The 13,351-nt window shown below is 40.2% G+C and overlaps 1 protein-coding gene and 1 long non-coding RNA gene across 3 annotated transcripts in view; one reads left to right on the forward strand and one right to left on the reverse strand.

Annotated features, from left to right (window-relative positions):
* Window positions 1-5,532, reverse strand: part of LOC121065736 — a 49,314-nt gene extending 43,782 nt beyond the window's left edge. For both annotated transcript variants that reach the window (XR_005817283.1, XR_005817284.1), the window contains exons 1-2: window positions 4,728-5,532; window positions 2,658-2,791 (exon numbers count right to left, since the gene is read on the reverse strand). This is a non-coding gene — a long non-coding RNA (uncharacterized LOC121065736). The remainder of the gene's footprint in view (window positions 1-2,657; window positions 2,792-4,727) is intronic.
* Window positions 1-13,351, forward strand: part of NEDD9 (neural precursor cell expressed, developmentally down-regulated 9) — a 98,281-nt gene that overhangs the window by 28,645 nt on the left and 56,285 nt on the right. The window lies entirely within an intron of this gene.

Here is a 13,351-nt window from a genome sequence, read left to right on the forward strand (position 1 = left end):
AGAAAGCTGTTGGCCTGCATGTTTAAAAAGCATTTCTTCCATCAACCTAATATGCAAATATATAGACTTGCCTTTGAATTACCACACACACTCTTTTGAAGTCTAGATAACCATGGAGGCAAGAGTCAAGTTGTGAAGAACAAAGCACATGTCAGTGCTAACTCTTACGTTGTAATAAACACTTTATCAGTAATGACACCAAATTGGAGCTCAACAACAAGCTTAACTTTGCTCCTTAGCTTTCACCCCCTAAAGAATAGACTTAGAAGCTACATCATTACACAGGTGATAGAAAAGATAAGGAAGTATGCTTATGATGTAATTACTTAAATCATGCCAGTCTCCCAATTATGAACCCACTTCTAATTATCCCAAGTCTTCTCATCTGGCATGCACCACTTGAACATTTGTTTAAGCTGCTGCCAGAATGCCTGTCATCAGTAGGACAAGGTTGTGAGTAGAAATCCTATAGCAGAAACCTGAAGACAGGCTCGCATGCCTATCGTTCAGAACTAGCACCATATTCACCACCCTAAGAAAGGTATTTTAAAAGAAAACCACAGTGCAATTTTGAAAGGGGTGTGGGCAAAACAAATCAAACAAGAACTCAATCCGAGATTTCCGCAAGCAACATAGAAGATTTCTTCACTTCTTACTGCTTTAAGAAAAGAAGCATTTTCCAACTTTCAAAAAAAAATCCAAACAGCCCCAACCTGAGGTTGTTTTCTAGCTTGGTTTGGACAGGAGAGAATTTAGAATTCTTTTTCTAGGGACCCCTCAAGATCTGAGATCCAGCCTGACCCTCTCCATATTTTTTATGGATCTCTTAACCTAAGCTCTTTTCTAGAAGCCATACTAGTTTAAGGTTTACTTCTTGACCTTCACTGCTTTTACTTGCCCTCACCTCTTTGCTCTGTAAATTAAAGTTGTCGGTCTTTTACTTCTTTATATAAGACAAGTGCATAAATAACCAGTAAAAATGTACCTCATATAAGTCATACAATTAAACATTTTCTCCTCCTCATGATGTATTTTACTGAGGTATATATCATGACTAAAAGGCAATTTAGTGCAGACAGGAATTTTACTGGGGGCTGCAGATCCCCTGGGCTCATCTGGAAAATGAGAAACAATCAGAGATGATGCATCTTGCTGGGTACAAGATCCACTGGAGCTAGAGAGTACTCCGTCTAGACTGAGATTTAACTTTCTCATTTAAATCCAGTGAAATATGACTGCACTAGATGCAGTTCCATAAAACATTTGTGTTGGATTAAGGAGATTTTTACAAAGCCCAATCACACTGAAGAAAGCACGCGGACAGAATGGAGTACTGCCAAATCACAGGAGCTGAAAGGTAGCCAGTGACTCCCTAAGTTCAGTAAGGCTTCAGCTGCACTCACTTTCTTCCTCTTATTAAGGAGAAACTTTCCCCTTCGTCCCAGCCAAAACAAGTCTGCAGGCTCAGACATCCCCCAAACAAGATATATTCAAATCAAACACCTCCTCCTTGACTTCCAGCAGATTGAAGCACACAACTTCAGTATTTTATCCCTTTGAGCCTTGAGCTGTCCAGAGCCACCAGCTAACAATACATTTTCTGAAACACAAGATTGAGAATATATGCTGATTTCTACAGCACTCTGCCAGCTCCCATTCTGAGGAATCCCAGTATTCTATTTTGTTTTATATGTTTTTTTAATCAGCCCTCACTGTTTTATCTGCCTTGCAGTTCAGGCAACAAAGCTGACCCCCTTGGTCTGTGCAGGCAGCTGCATCACAGCAACATGCCCTTCTGCAATGCATCATGCTTTTGGTGTGAATCTCCTGATGCTTTATACTGCAGTCAGCTGAGCTGCTCTGCAATACTTGTCCAGAGACTGTTCCTACCCGTGACCACCTGCACAGAATCTCTAGCATCCAGCTGAATATATACACCTTTCCCAATTTTTAGGGTTTCCAAGCAATAGCTAATCTTAGATTCAGCATAATCAAGTTTTGAGTCAGGCTTCAGCAGTACTGTCCATCCACAGACTGGCAAGAAGAAAGGCCCCTTGCCAAGGGGAGAGGGAAATCAGGATTAAAAACTGTATTAAAACCCACAGAGAAAGGCTGGGAGGGCTGGAACAAGTCCACATAAACAGGACAAGAGCTGACAAGAGAGCATAGTATCTTTCAGCCATCTGTTTTGTTTTTTACCTTAAAGGTGCAGTAAAATGTATTTATACACAATTCCTCAGTATACAAAGAAAGCAACTGCATTATAGGCTTTAAAAGGGGCCTCAGCTGAGCAGCAGTTTTCCTAGCCTGGATTTTGCTGATTATATCTCACTCTGCGAATAATACTTTCATTCATGGGGGCCATAGTTTTTAGTCTATAACCTCTACTGCCAACTGACATAGATTATTTTCCTCTCCACTGAGATACAGCAAGACGGAGGCCTGAAATAGCAGTTGCCTGAAATGTACCTAGTGACAGGAACATTCTGTGCAGAGTTTTATTTCTCCATGGTAATTTTTAATGAACTTTGAGTTTCTCATCCACTGAGACAGCAAGACAGAGTACCTCATAACAAGCCTTGAAGAAAAACACCAAGTGCTTGGATTTTTTTCCCCTTATATACAAACTTCTGAGTAGTCTGAACAAAGTAACTCACCAGCACACATTGGCCACCAGTGGTTTATCTAAAAGACTCCTTCACAGAAGCCTGGCCCTGGGAACAAGTCCTGCATTTGCTGTTCATCAGAGCAGAACTCCATCCTCATGGGACAGAGCAGTCCTCAGGAGGTGCTGGCAGACAGAAGAGCAAGGAAAAAGCCTCAGCCTACTCTTTTGTTCCTGCATTCAACCCAGCAGCTGCTAGACTGCAGACAGTCACAGGCTCAAAGCTGGCTTAGTCCTCTCTCCTTTTCTAGTCCAACGCAGTGCGCGCCAGGCACATCTCAAGCTCTGCTCTACCAAAAAGCAATGAGAACCAGAGGCATGGCTGAAGGAAAGGTTCAGATTGTGGATTAATGCATCCTTGACCAGAGAAGTGACACTTAACAACAAGGATGAGAGCAGAAGGGAGAGTCCAGGGATACAGCTGCTGTTGGGTAACCAGCGCATTTAAGGGTAGGTCTGCTCCAGCTACAGTGACTTCTCATACAATCACTCAAATATTGCCTTGTCCAGTCAAAGACACCCTCTAGATGCTGTGTTTCACCACTGTGTAGGGTAGCCACAGCGTCTATGTGTCCCATGAGGATTTGCAAAAGAAGTTACAATACATTTGATGCAGTCGAAGTAAAGGCTTATTATAGCAATACAGAGCCATATTACATAAGCCACGCTTGAAATGTATCATCACCATTATTACCCTGTTGGAGGGGGTAGATCCCAAATACCAAGCTAAATAGTGGTAAATACAAAAGCTTTGGAATAAGCCGATGCTAACTTCATATTCAGAACAGACTTTTTCCAGAGTCAGAAGTGATGAGACACCAGACCTCACTTTGGTCTGCCTGAATTAATTATTACTGAGTAGAATGAAGGGGAAAAACAGAACAAAACTACCCTCTACCTTTCACAGTTTCTCTAGCTTACTGCCAGCCAGAAATATTCACATTTTCACAAGAAATACTACTCCATAGATTCATTCTTTTCTGGACATGTTAAGATAAACACAGTAAGGCAGGCCACCCTGCAACCCTTATGTGTGTATGAGCAGATCTATTCAGGTTAATGGGGACAGCCACAACACCTGCAGGGCAGGCTCACACTCCAGGTAAACATTTACCGTTCAAAACAATACCAAATGAAAGGCTTTGGTTTGCCCCAAGTGAACATAAATATTTTCCTCTGGGAATTCTGTTTTGCTGTGTTTTTTTTTTTTTTTTTTTTTGCTGGTAGTTTTTTTTTTTTTTTTAAAGAACACAGTGAGGCAGCTCTCTGAAAAATACCTTTGAGCTTTATTTGTTTTAATCCTAAAACAAGGGTATCTAGCATCTACTGAAATCCCACAAATACACACATTTCTTAGCCACAGTACTAGAACACCATTAAAGAGCACAGATACACCAAGTTGCCTACAAATGGTAATGGTTTTGTTTTCCTGCTCATTTCCCAGAATATTTTTTGAAGAGCCTTATTTCATTTTATTCTTCTGCCTTCTCTCACTTGTGACATTTCCTTATGCTCATGATTGCTTATTTGGCGTAGCATTTTATTGCAAGAGAACAGCCAAGACCTGTGTGCATACATGGCACAGACTTTCCACTTGAGGAGAGCTGGTTTTTGCAGTTTATGGATGGCACACAAGCTAACTTGCAGGGTGAATAACCTTAAGCCTAGAAACATTGAGAGGCAGTATCTGCACGCTGCATTTTGTGAGCCAAATCAGAACCACATCATCACCTTTTGCTTTTCATAACTCTTGCACCAGACCCCAATCCAAACATTACATCTTGAAGGTCACCCTGTTACTGAACCTTAAAAACTATCTTAACTATACACAGCTGGGCTGCTAGAGGGATCTGCAACGCCACTAGCAGTTGCACACCAAAGGATCCCCTTGCTCAAAAGGATAGGGGAAAACACAAGAGGTGGTTTGCTCCAGGTTCTGCTTGAGAGCTTAGAGGCAGCTCTAACTCTGTATATTTTTCCCCCAGACACCCAGAACTCCTCCCTGCCCTGGGATACTTTGTGGTTGAACCCAAAGCCATTTGCCACCAGTAGAAAGACTTACTCTTTTCACTGAGTCACAGCTCTTGCTTTGCTGTTATGAACTCACCACGTTGGTCCAGGCTGAGCAGCAAAGACAGGCATACTTCCCTCAGTCACACTAGCCATGGCTGATGGCCATAACCAGATCATTCCCACCTCACTAGCCACAGTTACGCAAACCTCTGCGGCTACAGCCACCTGGAAAATAAAACAGTAGCTCCTTCCCATACTACTCCCTGCCCTTGTTTATTCAAGGACCTAATAAGAGATGACTGTGACTATTTTCTACTTAAAGTCATTAGTTAAACAGCAATTGATTACAGATGGAGAACAGTCTTCATGTTTTATTACTGATGACTTGTTTCCTGGCATTTAAGGGCAGATGTAGATTGGCAGATCTGTTCCCTCAGGCTGTAGATGCTGCAAGGTGTGGCCACACTTTGTGTTTACAAGCTATTATCACATCTCATCATGGGCTTTTTCAGCTACTGGGTACGTCAGCAAGATTTAAAGGCTCTGTGTGAGGGAATATGAGAGCAGTTTGGTTTGTCTGCTATCAATCAAGGATTGCTGACATGCTTTAATCTACCACTTCTAGCTTTTCTATGAAGTAGTTACTTGCTACTTTTTTTTTCTCAATGGTTTTCAACGGACCTCAGCAGCCTTGAGCAGAGACTGGCAACAAGGCATCTAAATGGACTTTATATTTCAGGTCTACCAGGTAAAACGCAGAGAGCCCAAACCGCAATACTGAATTCAGCTGGGTCTTGCTGCTCTCCCCACGCTGCACCAGGCCATCCCAGGGGAACTGTTCCTACAGTAACCAAAGCTCAAAGTCTGTCAGGCCCATCTTTCTGCATTAAAACTGAGATGTGTGCAAGATCCTACTCAAAGTTTTCATCTGGTGCCTATTAAAAATGAGACCAAGCTAATTGAAACAATTAGTGGGTGTTCTACCAAGCAAATGTCTTCAGAAATCTCTACTGGCTCCCTGAACATAGCAGAAAACACTTCAAAATACCACTGCTGAAGCCTTCTCTGCAGCTTCTCTCTCAGATCCCATTCCCATCCTATTTCCCAGTTCTCTGACTTCTCCCCTTTGCTCGTCAAGTGAGGGATGCTTTCCTGACTCAAGGCCCCAGGTCACCACGCTGCAAAGTATCCTCAATTTACAGTGATTTCAGCAAATTACAGCGCTGGTAGTACTCTGTAGGACTTGATTCTTGGTGTTTAAATATGCAGTATACATACAGCTATTGTAAGAAGGTAGTGGCAGATCTTTTGCAGAGGGGGCTTTCACCATCTGACAGAGCTTCTCTACTCGGTCTGACAGCTGGAGTACATAGGAATCACTGTATCTGATTCCATATGTCCATCTGCTTCAGAGCACTGGTTTTGACAGGTAAACAGCTGCCTTGCTAAGACACAAATAGTTTCAACAAAGGGGAAGTTTGGCCCTAACTTCCATGAAGGTTACAGGTCAGTTTGTGGCTTGAGTCTGAGAATTTATGGCCCTTCTCACACCTACCATAAAGCTACCAAATATCTGCTGGTGCCCAGATTACCACCAGGACAGATAAACCTGCCTGACAGCTCCTCTTTCTAGATTCCACAAGCTCCATGTGACCAGTCACTCACCCTGAGCCTTGCCATCCTCACTTCCCACCAACAACCCCAAAGTCATCACTTCAGAAATGCTGGTGATGGCAGAAGTGCACTTACCTGTTTCTTTACATTTTTTTCCCCAAACAGAAAGATTCAGGGAAAACATTTTGAGGTCAGTTGCAAAAGGATTTCTTTAGTGCCATTTATAGCAGCTGATCTAGTTAATGCCTGACAAGGATTATAGTATTTTAAATACAAAGCTTCATGTTCTGCTGACCCTCCCAAATGTCATGTTACATTTCAACCTAATATCTGATTGGAGACCCAAATTCAGATCAAATTTGCAACAGGTAACACGCTGGATGTGTTTTCCAGCAAATCTAGTGAACGCGGCTAAATCCCCTAGCTTTTTCTTTCACATGGCTATTTTCTATCCAATACCATGATAAATATCAAGTGCCATGACTGGATTTTTTTTTCTTGTATTATTTCTCAATAATAAACAGCACTCCTTATTTCTCAAGAGTAAGGACTATATCTGATGTTACAATCCTCACAGTTTGGTAACATGAGTGTATATGTTAGCACTGCCTCCAGCGTGAGCTTGCACAGTGGTATGGCATTTGTTATCTTGTTCAATAGCATTGTGATCAACTTGTCAACTCAGATTGCAGGAGTAGAGGCAGTTTTTGTTCTTAAGCAGCAGGACTGCTAGCAACACATTGCATATGTTTTTTTTTGTTGTTTTGTTTTTGGTTTTTTTTGGTGCAATATCTTCTGCAAGCTTTTATTTTAGATATTCCTTCCCCCCAAAAATGTGGCTATACTTTCTTAAGGGTGAGAATAGGTTTTACAGTAGATGATCATGACCTAAAACTTCATTGGGAAAGAAAAAAAAAAAAAGCCATTTGTAGAGAAGGAATAAAGAAGCAGCTGCAAATACAGTAAGGTTAATGTATTAATCTTCTGCTGGCATGGCACACTCTGGGAAAAAGGCTAATTAAAAGGGATTTATGGAAGGTCATCTAGGATTGCCTTATACTGAGAGCAGTGGCAAGAGAGCTGGTTATCAGTGATTTTTGAAAGTTCTAATTAAAGTTCCAGAAAACAGAAGTTGTACCAAGAAACTGAGTCTTTGAACTTCATCTACACTAGAAATACTCTTTACATTAGTTCTGCAAGTACTTATGGCTTTAAGAAACTTGGAAGAGCAAAGAGTGTGTCTCTACTCTCTCTATACCTAAATCCTGCTCCTGTAAAATACGTGTGTAATGACTTCTGTTTACACCAGTGATGGGTGTAAACAGCCTGATGAGAGAACATGGCAAAGTACTGCTGATTTTATCAGCTGAAGCGTGTGATATGCAGGACTTGTTTCCCAGGAAATCAAACTGTCAACCAAATTACTAAGCTAAAATCCCAGCTCTGCCCTTCTGACAGCAGCAGGTACAGATTTAGACAAAACCACATGTTCTCAAGCTCTTTAGTTTTAAAAATGAGACAAGAGAATGAGTCCAAGGTACCTCCATCTCCTGTAACACGTGTCTCCATTTGGAGACACTGCTGTGCACTTCAGACACAGGTGATACAGGCGCTTTAATTGAGGGGGAGCTGCTTTCCCTTTCCTGACTTTGCTATTGTCACTGGACCTCCCATTTTGGCATTATGGTGTGCATTTAATTTATATTTTGAATTACTGAAGGATGATGACTTGCTAAGTTCATCGGCCATGAGGTTCATGTCCAGGTCTGAAACAGTTCCAAATCTTTTCAGAGCATAGGGTCATGGGTAAGGGGTTTGGGTTTTGCTTTGGTTCATTGCAGAGAAAACAGTCAGCTACAAAATTAGCTCTGGAACCATCCTGAATTTGTCCAGATTCATGGCCTTGTCTTGGACCCATTACTGGCAACAACTGCAAAAGAATGTTGAAGGGAGGAAGAAAAAAATAAAATAATTCCATAAATTCCAGTAGCTCCTGGAAAAAAAATGTATTTGACCTTTATTATCTACTAATTTCTAGCTCTAACACTTTGCTCTGGTTTTTGCTTTTAAAATACCGTTGCTGGCAGAATGGAGTCCAAAGAGAAAATAGACTCTGGAAAAAGTGTGAGACTCTGGGGAGACAGTTATTTACTGGCAGTTTCACAACTGCCCCTGCACCTCTAATGAAATTTCATTTGTCAAATTCAGTGCAACTTGGTGACAAGCCAAGATTATTCTGCCTGCCTTTTAGCTCAAAAACATCCTTTCGGTCTCCTGCTCCTAAACAGTGCCTTTAGTTCATTTGAGAAGCCTTGAGAGAAAAAAACAGTTGCAGCTTGTAGTTAAAAAAGCCAATCTCAACTTCTCATGGACATGTCTTCTTATTTTAATCTGAAAAAGTATTTAAAATTTTGAACCAGTGTTAACACCATGCGTAACAAAATATGCTCCTCACCAACAGTACTACAAAAGCAAATATATTCAGCTTTGGGGAAAAACAACAACAACAACAACAAAAAACCACTGGTTGTGATTTTATATGGACTCACTGTCTAGGATGAAGCCACCTAACAGGATTTGGGACTGAGCATCCTTTCAATGCAGGATGAAAGCTTCTAGAGGGGGGAATAGATCTTACTTAAGATGTTCTTGAGATGTTCTTAAATGCTTGAGGCCTGGTTTGTGTAAATAGCTTGCATTTCCAGTCCAGTGGCAGATAAAACAGTTAAGCTATTTGACTTCTCCCACTTAATACTACTTTAACCCCACTGAGGCTTTTTGTGTGTAGGTCTTAGAGTAGAGCTGTCGATAAAAACAGTCACAGATTTCATTTGGTCTTATTGCAAAAGAATGAAAAAAGAGTTAACACAAACTGATCTCACTTCCCTCACTGTTAGGAAAAAAACAAAACAAAACAAAACAAAAAAACAAATCAACAGAAACAAACAAAAAATAGTGATTTATTTTAGATAGTCTGAATAGCTGTAGACAGAGAGTTGAAATATGGTAAGGAAATTGCCACCCTAAGCAAACTCCTTTGAGCAATTTGATGATTTTTTTTTTCCTGCCTGAGCTATGAGTCTTTGGAATGCACATACCATTAGTTTGCTTGGTAATGTGCACAAACAGCTCTTCCTGAGGTCCTAAAGCCTCTATGTACCCCAGAGTGGGAAAATGAATGTGAAATGAAGAGGTAGAGCCTGATGGTTTGTCTGGGGCAGGCTATTTGTGACTGAATACGTGTGCTGTCACACATAAAATGGTGACTTTTTTTTGCATTTTCCTCTAAAATGCATGTTTAAAGATGAAAATAAGTATAAATCAAATGCCACAGTTTGATGGGATGAGATTTATGGGGGTGATTTAGACAGCTGACATGTTCTGTACAAAGCCTAAAGTCTGCATCCTGGGAAACCAAACCTCAGCCTGGAGATTCTGAACCTCCTTCTCTCTCATTCAGCTCCAAAGTGCTTGGTGCCTAACGCATGCTAAACACTGGTCTTACTGGCCTCTTCATGAAACCCACCCAAAACCCATGCCCAGGAGGAGGCTCCAAGGACTGTGCCTCTCTTCTATCAAAAGGCCCAGTGGCTAAAGCTTATTTCTGGGACACAGGGAGCACAAGGTGGACACCCTGATTTGTAGCAGTAATGGATTACATTCAGCTCATTTGGGTTTAATCTTACAAAACTAGGGTATAAAGAGGCCTCATGAGATCATCTAATACAAATTTTTGGCCAGCGGCAGGATCAGATATCCCTAGGTTAACCCCAGCAAGTGTTTATCTAACATGCACTGGAAAGAGTACAAGAAAGTAGAGTCCACAACTACATTCACATATCTGCATCAGTACTTTATACTCCCATAACTTATCTTTCTGTCTTATGGCTAACTAATCACTCTTTGCCTCATATTTATCTGCTTTCTTCCTTTCCCATTATGCATGAAAGAAAATATTGACTTGATAGAGAAATAGTGAAATTGAAAATCAAAGTTAAACCTTCTAACTGAAGCTAGTAGACAGTGCTACAAAGCAAAATAAAGGGGAATTGCTAAAAATAAGTCAATTCTTAGTGCTGTCATCGTGTATGGGGCCTTCATCTGGAGCTGTGCTGTGGATGTAGTAGCTCTTTGTTTATTCTGAAGGAGTAAGTTAAGCAGTCATTCAAGGGTGTGTAGGAAAAGCCTGAGGCTGGAGATTACGATGTAGCTTTCTAATTAGACCGGAATGCAAATAGGTCTAAATCCTTTGGGTATACAAGATAAGTTTGCATACTTAGTAATTGATAATAATTATGGTTGCCTACAACAACAGTGAATGCCTAGTTGTTGTTTTGTAACCAAAGGCAAATCAGTAGGGTATTCATTATACCTAAGCTGACAAAACTTTTTAAAAGAGTCCAGCACAACAACACTCCAGGACACAGGGAGAGCTGTCATTTATCTGCCAGCTGGTCACTTGTTGCAAGGGTCCAAGGAACTAAACACTATCCAAACAGTCTAACTTGGTCCTACCTAGCACTGTACTTACTCTTGAGAAACTGATGGAACAGTCTGACTGTCATTTCTTTACATAGAAGAAATCACATAAAAGTAATTGAGATGCAAAATACTTGAATATGGACACAAACCATAGGATGAATATGTGTTAACTGTCAGCCACAAAGCACCTAAATACTATCCTAGCTGTCTAGGGAGGGAATAGGAAACAACCCATGGAATTTTTGATAACGGATGATCGTCAAATGATGATCCTTTTTGTTGGATTTTAATTTTAATGATCAGAATTTAATATGCAGGAAAATGAGAGATTTTCAGCTGCACAAATAGAAGTTACACAAAAGTGCTACCAAACTTACGTCTAGTTAACTTATAGAGAAGTATGGATTTGCAATAACATGTATGCTGAAAGCATTAGGGCAGCCACGCGTATTCCCTTGCACTTACTCCCTCAGTTCCTAATGTCAGGTACCAATGCAGCCTATGTCAATGTGCAACAGAACAAAACAGCACTTTGGGAATCAGAACAGTTTGGTCTGAGTCTTAATGTGTATCTTTATATATGTGTGCTGTGGGGTGTGTGAATGCCTGGTTTCCGAAGGAAATGAAAGCTTAAGGGTTAACAGACTGTGTCTGAGCCTGTGAGTATTTCTTAGGAAAGTTCACCATGTGCATGGATGACCATTTATCTGAGCTTAAGAAACTCCTGACCCTTGTCTTTCAGGGAGCCAGGGCTGGTAGCGCACCCACAACTTAGCTCAGTGAGATGAAATACCAAATTATCTGTGAAGTCACTGGGGTATATAAAGTAATACCACGAAAAAAACATCTCTTTGCAATGCAGAAATCCCCTTTCTGAGAGTTATGCAGGTGCAAGTTGATTTTGAACATTGAAAATATTGGGGATTTGTCAGGGACTTTGCAAAAGAAGATAATCTGTTTGCACATAAGAGCACCCCTGAACACTTTATAAGCCAGCTTCTTTCTGCACTTTTAGTATTTGGGATTAAACTTTGGCAACAGATATGATGTGCAGGTCTGGAAGGTATTTAACTTACAGGCATTCTCAAAGCAACTTGCTCAGATTTCCAAATATTTGGAAGATTCTTACATATTTAAAAATACCTTATTGCATTTCGGTGGATGAGTTCCAGATCTTACTGTGTCCAGTAAATGCTTCTAGATACCCCCTTTATGGCAGCCTGGATTTTAGACGAGGTCTTATTAACAATAACACAGGTATGTCCTTTACAGCACTATCTGAAACAGCTCAAGAACTATTTTGCTAGGTTGTGGGAGAGAGCCTTAATCTTGCTTCACTAAACTGCATTAATAAACTGCTTCAGCTGTAACCAAAGCTATGGTGAGTAATAAACGTGATGTTTTAGTCTTCTAGAGGATGGTGTTTACAGTGATGGACACTCATCTAAAGGATGGCCTAGAGCAATGAATGGTGCTAACAGTCTAAACACTCCCTGGAAGAAGGAGAAGTAGATCAAGAGCTCATATTCCTGAAGGGGTGTAAAACATTAAAAAAGGAGAGAGAGAGAGAGAAAGAAGAAGAAAGAGAAACACCTCTCTGTTATTATAGAGGTTTTATACTCTCTCACTTAAAAGTGGTAGAAAATACTTTTAAAAGCTTAGAAGGAGAACAGAATAAAACACTTTCAAATAACATCTGTACTCTTATCACAACTGGAAATGGGGAGCATCCTGAGACTTTAGAAACCCCGCATATTCCCCCTCTTTTTGTGTATGAGGGAAAATTGAGAGAAATGGGGTGGAAATCCCCCAAAATACAAGCATGTTATTTCTTTCCCCAGAAACTAAATAATTACATAGAAATAAAGGTCATCTGGCTTTATTTTAAAATCTCTGCCAGCAAAACTTAAACAATTTCATGTAAAAAAATGTTTTTTTTTTTTTGTTGTTGTTGTTTTTTTGTTGTTGTTTTGTTTTTTCAATCTGCCTCATTATCTGCAGTACACAGATGGTTTTGAATACACAGAACTTATTGCTGATGTACAATAATCCTCAATATACTGTGTTCATTTGATTCCACAGACCAAAAATCTGATACGGTACAGTCACCAGCTAGGCCATCATTAGGAGCTATGTGAATACTATCCTACCTGCCTACATTTTTAATACCAGGACAACATCAGTAGGGCAGACTGTACTTATAGCATGAAGCAAAAGGAAAAGAGAAAACATTGTCTTAAGGGCTTCCTTCAATAATGAAGTAGGAAACAGTTAATTTCTGTAAGGTTAGGTTGACTCGTGTAAAAATAACATATTTGAGATTAAACAGTTTTAAGTCCTAAAGTAGCACCTATTTGTAAATCCACAAAAAGAAAGAGCACCATACAGATATATTCCCGAAACTATATGCTGCTTGGATGTGAATGGTTCATATCCCAGAAGAAATGAAAGTTTGCCATTTCTAAACTAAACTTATTTTAGTTATTTAGTTCTTGCCTTTCAGGACAAACTCAAAATTTTTATGTTCACCCTTCAAGTCTGCACTTGACACCAAATGGGGCTTTATTTATATTTCAG

The sequence above is a fragment of the Cygnus olor genome, chromosome 2 (genome assembly GCF_009769625.2).
Source record: "Cygnus olor isolate bCygOlo1 chromosome 2, bCygOlo1.pri.v2, whole genome shotgun sequence".
NCBI lineage: Eukaryota > Metazoa > Chordata > Aves > Anseriformes > Anatidae > Cygnus > Cygnus olor.